This window comes from Lepisosteus oculatus, chromosome 28 (assembly GCF_040954835.1).
Source record: "Lepisosteus oculatus isolate fLepOcu1 chromosome 28, fLepOcu1.hap2, whole genome shotgun sequence".
NCBI classification, from domain to species: Eukaryota; Metazoa; Chordata; class Actinopteri; order Semionotiformes; family Lepisosteidae; genus Lepisosteus; species Lepisosteus oculatus.
In genome coordinates this window covers 7,653,071-7,662,392 of record NC_090723.1, presented here as the reverse complement: position 1 = coordinate 7,662,392, position 9,322 = coordinate 7,653,071, and the positions used below count along the sequence as shown (strand labels likewise).

Sequence of the window (9,322 nt, the reverse complement as noted above, 5' to 3'; positions counted from 1 at the left end):
TGTCAGAAACATCATCCATTTGCAGGTGTTTTTATTGACGGGATTTGGAAAGTTCATGTATGGAAACTGAAAGGGCTCAGAAAAATCCCTTAAAGTTTTTGGTCCCTGTGTTTCACAATTCCACCGCTGGGAGTTCTGCAATGCTGAGCGCCGGTGTGGGAAATGTAAAAAAGGCTTGTATGTAAATAATGTGTTTATTAAATATGAACTTCCTCCCGGCGAATACCGCAATGCAGGCTCGTAACTGGCAGCTTATGACCTAAGGAAATAACAGCGGGCGGGAACGGGAATTATTCGAAAAAATTAAGTCGGAAAAGCAGAATCATGATTTTAAAAAAGTGGTTCATTCTGGAATCTCGCATCGGGTGAAGTAGGTTAAATACTATAGATCTGAGCCTCGGCCTTTCCGTTCTTTTGTAAAGAAGTACTATCGCATAACCAAAGGACAGATCGGAGCAGCTACAATCGCCTTATGCTTTTATTTAACATGCTTCATCTGCGTGTCAGAAGCCCATACATCCTTTTTAATACGTAAAGACGCCCAAGCCCCTTTTCCCTGTTTGGATACGTCACACTCCTCTGAACTGGGTTAGTAGGTGTGGAACCTCAGGCGACCGTGCAGATATACTGTACGTGGTAAAATATAAAATTTGAGCGAATTACGACCTTACAATAAATTCCAGCTGTGTGTTGCCCGTGCCTTGAGAACACCGAGAGTCTGTGGTCGGTGCTGGATTCCCCTGTGTATATGTTTTTCTGTTGAATTAAGCAGTCATAGAACGAGAAAATTTTCGATTTTACTTAATGCAAATTTAAGCATAATATAATAACACCGATAAAAAAAAGCACCAGCCTTTTTCATTCATTCTTGAAAAGCTCCCGACTTAATGTTAGCGTGGCCAATATGTGCAATCTTGGTTGAACATGTATACCTCCTTTCGTCTTACGGATACAGGATAAAGCACGGGCAATTGTAAAAGGACGAACAGTTTCCATTATTATTATTATTATTATTTTGTGAAATATATTTTGTTAGTTATATGACTGTGCCTAACGAATAAACAAGAATCATAGACTCTCCAAATATGACAACCTGATGCTTGTAAGACTCTTCTCAGTCTTGGCACAGTATCTTAATCAAAACATACCGCCCGCACTTATAGAAAACAGTAGAGCGTATTTCATTGGAAAAGCATTTCAAATGTACAACAATTTGAAATGAATACACAACAATTCCTAACTGTCCCACCTCTGCCACACCACTGTCCATCTGAAACAGGCCAAGGGTACAGCAATGCCCGATGGATCAGGGTATAGTGACCAAGGCAGACCACTCTGCTGCAACAGCTCTAGAGGGTACCCGCTCTCCCCTCTTCCCCTCCAGTTTGACCTAAATCAGGTAAAATAGGTCAACAAACTTCATTATTTCCCTCCCTCATATATGGATTCTTCATCCAAGTGAACTAGACAAGATGGCGGCGCGCACGATTTCATATCATCTTCCCTGTTTTCAGATTTAGGATGATGCGTAGGGTTGGGTCTACCGCGAATTTGTAAAACTCTACCATGTGTTAGAAGGAAATTAAGCAGAATTCTGTTGACCTTTTCTCTCCAGTCACCTTCTGTAGTGACTCCATCCTGGGTCGCCGGTCGGCAACAATCCGTATCTAACATTAGCTGGTACACAGTGGCTAATTTAATTTGTTCAGGGATTTCCAGTGTTTATGGCAGTGTCTCAGCCAAGCAGTTTCTCTTGCTGTACGTAATCCCTAAGGGGAAGTTATTCTAGGCGCGTACTTGACTGCCGCTTTCCCCTATACTTTCAGCTTTTAAAAACGAAAAGATGCTTCGGCGCCCTGGGAAAACATTTCTAAGCATATTGGCACGATGACTCAACAATTATTCAGCCCCAAGTTTTTAAAGTCGCTTATCATTCCCCCTGCTATACGATATATATATGATATACCTGGTTTTGTATGCGATATATAGGGTGTTGACATACTCCTTAGGGTGCTTTACATACACATTATAAACAAATGTGTTTTCAGTGTTACTGGCTAGTGGGACTCAGTTTCGAGTAATAAGGACCCCCAATTTAAATTCATTTGCATTTATGAAACCCAAGCTTGTTGCCTATACCCTACTTAAACTCTGGTGGAAGTATCATCTTAACTTGTGCATTACTCTGTTACAAAATACTGTGTTTTTCCCGAAAAGCAAATCACGCATGTATGTTTTTCCAAAACTCGCTTTCAGTAATTGCTCACTGGTGCTGGTTGTTTTAATGTACATGTTAAATAAACACCCAGTCTTTGCATTCCTGGGCGAAAATATTTAAGATATTTAACCACTAATTTTCGGCATTAAGCGTATCGAGTCACAAATCCTTCAAAACACAACATCGAAAGTGTTACTGTCAGCTTCGCGAAACGTTATTTTTATCAGAATAATCATTATTTGGCTTCATTAATGCATCGTTAAAAACGAATATCAATGGAAAAGATCTTCTAATATAAAGCAAAATGCAAAAAAGGAAGAGTCATGTTTTACTATGATTTAATTAATAACGTATTTACTTAAGACTTATTCGAAAATCTATAGAATACAAAAGTAAGGAAAGGCGGTTAATTATTTTGCTCAGTTCTTATGAAATGAAAAAAAAAACCCTAAGCACAGAAATTGAAGTATTTAAAGATTAAGAACTGCATTAAAATATATATACTTTTACAGAATCTGTAACAGAAAACATTTTCACAAATGTTCTGAAGCCTTTCTTGACAGCTGTCTTTGTACAAGCAGAACGTGACACAAAAATACACCTCATATTCGAATCTTAAGTCCAGCCGATCAGATCCTACGTGTCATGTTATTAAAAGCACAGGAGGTAAGCGTAAGAACGTCTACTGACATTTACATTATAATATACGCTTTTATACTGTAAAGGAAAAACATTCACCTATTTAATTTAATTCCAGTTCATAACCCATCTGTGACTTTCATTGCAGCTGCTAGATAATTCTAAACATAATCATAACCAACCATCTGTAAATGTACCTTAATTAACATGAACGGTTCTAAGACGTCATCGCACTAACAATACATTATCTGTTGAAAGTAATTAAAATTGTATTAATATAATTAAAATACAGCTATTATTATAGGCTAAGGCTTTCCATGCTGAGGGATTACAGGTATTTTACAACTTTTATGGCGATTTTTAAAACAAATAAAAACTGAAGATCCTAGTAATACAGTAAATTGTTCATTTAAACGCACTCAAAGATCAGATTATTTTCTTATTTATAAATGGGTAAATAAAACTTGATATAGTCTTCCTCAGCACTGATTTCTTTTTAATTTAACTGTCAAATCAATCGATGGTTCCTTAATATATAGCAAAGGTTACACTTTATCTAAAATAATAATAAGCAGTCAATAATAATAATAATAATACGGCTGCCAAATGAGCTCAGAATCGATTTCGTTCCAGTACAATAGCTAATGTCGTCATCGATGTGTACACAATGAATATTTTCACTTTCTGCTTCGTTTATGTCAGGAAAGCGAAGAGGCAAAACTTGAAAGTTTGGTCTTTCTGGACAGATAACACTGTACACACATCCACACAAATGTGTGTGGGAAAGTACCTGTGTAGATAACCCAAATAAGAATTTGTACAGGCTTTGCAGACATCAAGCCCAGCGTTTTGTGTACAATCATTGTACATTTTCGTTTCGTTTTATTATTGTTATAATCGATTGCATTATAGTAACAACATTATCGATAATAAGCTATGCAATCAGATAGGAACATAATGATCCACCGCCTAGCCTATATTCTGATGAGAGGTGAACTGAAGACGATTGATTTGTAAATCTGTATTGTTCTGTACAGTTATTTTTCCAACTCCCTGGTCTCTCACTACAAGCGGAACGTGAAGAAAATGCCAAAGTCTTTTTTTTAAAAAAAAACCCGACAAATCTACAGAAGGTTAAAAATGCGAATTGGGGAAAACATGAAAACCTATTTAAGAGACGAGATACGATAGTTTTCGTACTTTTACAGACGTTTCAATCTTTTTTTATTTATAAACTACTACACTTTCCACACAAGGAACAAATCTATGCGCCGCCTACAGTCAATCTCTCCCGTTTCTTAAATTGAGTTAAGAGATCGGAAACTCATCCAGACAGCTCGTATGAACATGGGTAGGGCTACAAACGGAAGAGGCCTTTCGCACCAGCAGCCAATCTGGTAGTTAGTAGCTAATTGATCTCATCCAGCCGATTCCTGAGAGAAGCCCGGCTTCAACATCGTGGCTTGTTCCATGCTCCTACAACCCTTTGGGTAAAGGCCTGCGCCCTGCTCTCTGATTTAAATGTACTTACAAGTAGTTCCAACATGTGTTCTCTGGTTCGCGTCTCACTGATCATTCTGATGAAATCCGCTGGATTTTGAAGACAAGAATCGGGTCCCTTCATGGTCTTCTCCATTCGGGACTTACTGTGAAACAACAAGAGGCGGAATGAGCGATATTCCAGTGATATATGAGAATATCTCAATAATAACAGCATTCTGGTTTAAAGCAATTAATATACGAAGTCAGGCTGCTCCGTAAAGCACAGGAAAAATTGTAAACAGGCTTTTCCTCGAGTATCACCAATTGAAACTTTTTCTACCGAGCTAAATGTTTGTTTCGGGGGGAAAAAAACTCCATGTGAAGCCCACAATGTAACAACGAAGACCGCTAATATTACATTTGAAAAAAAATTTTTTTTGAAGCTACAGGATAAACTATTAATTCAGCGTTTTACACGATTGTATGGTCTGTTTAAACAATCACAATGCTCTCGTGCGTCTCCCATCCTCGTCTTCATTTTCTTCTCTGAAATATAGTCGTTGCGCCTGGGAAAAGATTAGAATGGAGATGAAGCTACTTCTACAATAGGTTCAGCAACTCAAATTCCAGCTGCAAATTATAGCTGCTCAAACGCGGTGTTCCGCTCTATAAGACAAAGACACAGCACAGGACATAATATATCAAAAGTATAATGGATAGATATGCTTTTAAGATAGTTTTTGAGTCTATGATTTGTACGTTTTTTACTATTTATTGATTTTTCCACGTTTTAAATTATTATTTTTTTAATAAGGTGGATCATATTTTTGTTAGTACAGTCTAACAACAGTTGTAGCTATGGTATGGTGTCATAATGATTCCTTGAGTTAAAACAAGAAGTGATTACAAAGCGCTTAGCATACACGAGGGATTTATAGCTGCCGATGAAACATATGAACTCCGGGTGCCGTCAGTTCCTACCAATGTGACGTAGCATGCATCTTAAATGTGACCCTGCCCCCTGGCGACCTTTCAATATCACTGCAACACAGAGAGGGTACAAAAAAGCTTAAATCCCCTTACCGCCAAAGGTGATTCCTCAGCATCTTTACCCACACGGTAAGAGTATTGATTTAAAAACAGGAAACCCATTTTGCATGTCTAACACTGATTTTGAAGGTATATGATACTGAAATCATATTGTCACCAAGTACGGACAGCCACGGACAGTGGCTCAAACCAGCGGGGGACAGACGTCTATAGGGAAGGAGAGTCTGGGGCTGGGGGCCCGTCTCCTGAAGTATTTGCAGGTGTCTACTATACATCTCCAGCTAAAGGAAATAAGTTAAAACGGCCTATATGACCAATTAAGTTTAAGAAAAAGCCAGCAGCCGTTTCACCCTGCAACTCATAACTGGCAACCCACTGCAGCTCAGCAGGTGTGAGCCTGGTCAGTACCAACTAAGGTTGCTGCTGGAAGAGTTATTAGTGAGACCAGGAGGGGGCGCTCACCCTGCAGTCTGTGTGGGTCCTAATGCCCCAGTATAGTGACAGTGACACTAGACTTTGGAAAAAGGCGCCATCCTATAGATTAACAATCCCAGGGTGTTTCTCAAAAAGAGTAGGGGTATTACCCCGGTGTCCTGGCCAAATTTCCCATTAGCCTTTACCAATCATGGTCTCTTAATAATCCCCATCTCTGAACTGGCCTCATCATTCTGCTCTCCTCCCCACTGAGAGCTGGTGTGGGGTGAGTGTACTGGAGCATCATCCAGGTGGGGCTGCACACTGGTGGTGGTGGAGGGGATCCCCATGACCTGTAAAGCACTTTGAGTGGAGTGTCCAGAAAAGCGCTATGTAAGTGTAAGGAATTATTTTTATTATTAAATAATTAGTGGAAGTAAGTCATGAAGAACTGAGGCTGCAACAAAAACCACACACTTTTAAATACCCGAAGACGGGCCTTTGGGCATCTCTGATGTGGATCTACGTCTGAGGCCTGAATTGGCTGTAGTATGTGTGCACGTGATTTAAGACAAAAGAGCTTCTCACCCTGTCTCCTAAGAATGCTGATCGCACAACCTGACAGATATCTGCGATAATGTAAAAACTGCTGAGTCTTTGTATTAAAATAGTTGGTATTTTAATTTGGTTAATGTTATATTGCTTCCATTAAAAAAAACAAACAAACAAACCTGTGTTTCCAATTACGAAGCACCCTTGGGATTTGGAAATAGTGGTGGGGGATAGTCATCTGTCCATTACCTTTACTTCCCAACACTGGCTGGAGTTTTGTTTTTCTGTGCCAGGCCAAGCTGTAACATCATACCATCACTTTATTAGCCCTATACAATTTCCTGCATTAGGAATTAATCTTTTCACATACCCCAGCTTGCTCTCCATGAGACACATAGACAGGGAGAGAAGCTTGGGGTCAGAGCACAGGGTCAGCCATTGTACAGCACCCCTGGAGCACTTGGGGTTAAGGGCCTTGCTCAGGGGCCCAACAGAGTAGGATTCCTCTGCTGGCTACAGGATTTGAACCAGCAACCTTCCAGCCACAGGCGCAGGTCCTTAGCCACAGAGCCACCGCTACTATATGGACAAGTGGACTCTGGTTGTTATTGTAAAAAAGCGTTTATCTGCCCCCTGATTACATTATCTTGATTAAGTTTGAATAAGTAAATCTTTTCTTACAATCATTGTTGTTCCTGCTAATGAAGTCATTTACTGGTCTTATCAATGTCCAGGGAATAGGAGGCTCGGAGATGTTTAGTTTTTCTTGGGGGAATAAACCTGTTTTTTTGTGTTCACTATTTTTATAGAAACTGAGAAGGAGACGTAGGGTTCATACTTTGTAGTCCATTAAAATGCACAGACTGGTGTTTTTTTTTCTTGGGCTGGCTTTTCAAAATATATATTTCTGAATTCATTGAATATATGCATACATTTCCTGTTAGATTGGCTCGATGGCTGCGGTCGATCTGTCTAGACGTGTTTTAGCTTTATCATACGACAGTTACCTACGCAGAATTACTAATTAGGATAAGTAGGTAACATACATTTTACCCGCCAGAGAAGGCGATACGGCTCATCTAGATACTATGGTTGACAGATAAGATGTTCATTATTTCCTTTTGTTTTGAAATAATCTCAAACACAACCCCACCTAAAACCATCACGCAGTGCATACCGTGATCGATACGACCGGACAATACGGATACGACCGGACAATACGCAGTTATCTGGTTGCTAGCTGATCTAAATCATCAATCGGCGGAGACCGGGGTATGAGCAGTTAAGCAACATGCTTCTTTGGAGCGTGCCTTAAGAAAGCGGTATTTTGAAGAAAAAAAAACTCATGGCGGGAACGTGGGCTCTTGTGTTTTTCGAAAACGGAGCGTTTTTCTTATTTCAGATTCAGAATATTTCAAGCCGCTCCCCCGAACGTCACAAACCGCGCAGAATTTATGCCAAACTGGCGCACTATGGCTGCCGTCGCATTATCCAGGTGGGGCTGCACACTAGTGGTGGTGGAGGGGATCCCCATTACCTGTACAGGGCTTTGATTGGAGTGTCCAGAAAGGCGCTATATAGGTGAAGTTTGTTGTTGTTGTTGTTGTTGTTGTTGTTGTTGTTGTTGTTAGAAGGTCATAAATTGTAAAGGCCAGGGGTGTAAATCGTCCAGATACTACCCATAGTATTACAGGGGACTGTAGTATTACATCTACTATCTGGATGTCTACTTGAAAATCCACTGGCAACTGATGTAACGACCAAATTAGTGGCATAAGTTCAGAGAGACTGGAGCAGATCTGGCATGCTGGAGTCTGTCCAGAGTGTGGTATTGTCTATCAGCCAATCAATCAATCATGAACCCAATTTATCCATCATGTTACTCATTGACCAATTATGCCTTCAAACAGTCTTGAATAAGGAAATACTCGAACAGTAGCACGATCATTAGAAATAAGGTTCTGACTTCGGCAATGTGATTAGTCAAACAGTTCTAATCACAGACATACTGTAAATATAGGTCAGGACCTCAGGCTCCAAAATGGCATAAAAGCTCTTCAACACTTGAGTCAAGAGAGATAGAATGTAATAAATTATACCTCTAAAGAGTAGGTTTTAATAACATGTTTTTAGAACCAACCAACAGTGTCACTGTGTTAGCTGGGGTTAGATTCAACCCCAAACTCAAATTGAGCAATTCCTGACTGCTGTGGGGCTGTTTAGAAACCTACATTTCATCTAAATGTATTGTTTTTTTCCTGGGTTATGATTACAGCAGCACTCTGGTTTTCCTAAGGGTCTCCGGCCCCTGAAACTCAACTCATCCTGCAGTTACTGCACGTTTTCCTGAAAGTGTCCCGTCGTGTCCCGAGAACTGCCGAGACGAGACGGTCGGATCGGCGCAGCGAACACGTCCGAGCCCGGAGGATCCGAGCTCGGTTCCACAGTTCCTTCATTTCACCTCTCCATGGAGAAACGGCTATGATTCCAGTGGCCTTTCCGTCTGCGCCCTTTTACAGGGATGTCGTCAGAAAGGCGTGAGAAATAAAGATTATCCTTAAACCTGGATGACACTCCCCCGTTCTCTGTTTTAGAATCTCTCCATTCTCGTGCAGATTTTAGAGTTTCATACATCTTCCGTAGGTCGCCGGTGGACCTCACCAGCTCCGTCTCACCTGCTCCGAGCCCGTTCTCACTCACACACAAAGGATGGTTCTCCTTTTCTTCCGATACCTGCTGATTCCCCCAGCCTCACACCTGAAGAAAAGTCAACAGCCAAAGAATGTTGCGTCTCTTTGTTGCTGTTGTTTTTCAGTGTGGAGTTCATGTTTATTTGCTCGTTTGCAGTCGACACATTCAGTTCAATTCAAGATGCCGTCGTGGCATGGCCAACGAGTCCAATCAGTGTTGCCAAAGGAAAACAAATACGATTAACATACACATCTACAGACATTTACAATACAGACA

General features: G+C 40.5%; 1 long non-coding RNA gene across 1 annotated transcript; it reads left to right on the top strand.

Annotated features, from left to right (window-relative positions):
- The first annotated feature begins 5,380 nt into the window (after window positions 1-5,380).
- Window positions 5,381-8,921, top strand: LOC138225445 (uncharacterized). Its single transcript, XR_011183884.1, has 2 exons — window positions 5,381-5,458; window positions 8,631-8,921. It is a non-coding gene; the product is annotated as an uncharacterized lncRNA (long non-coding RNA).
- Window positions 8,922-9,322: the final 401 nt, after the last annotated feature.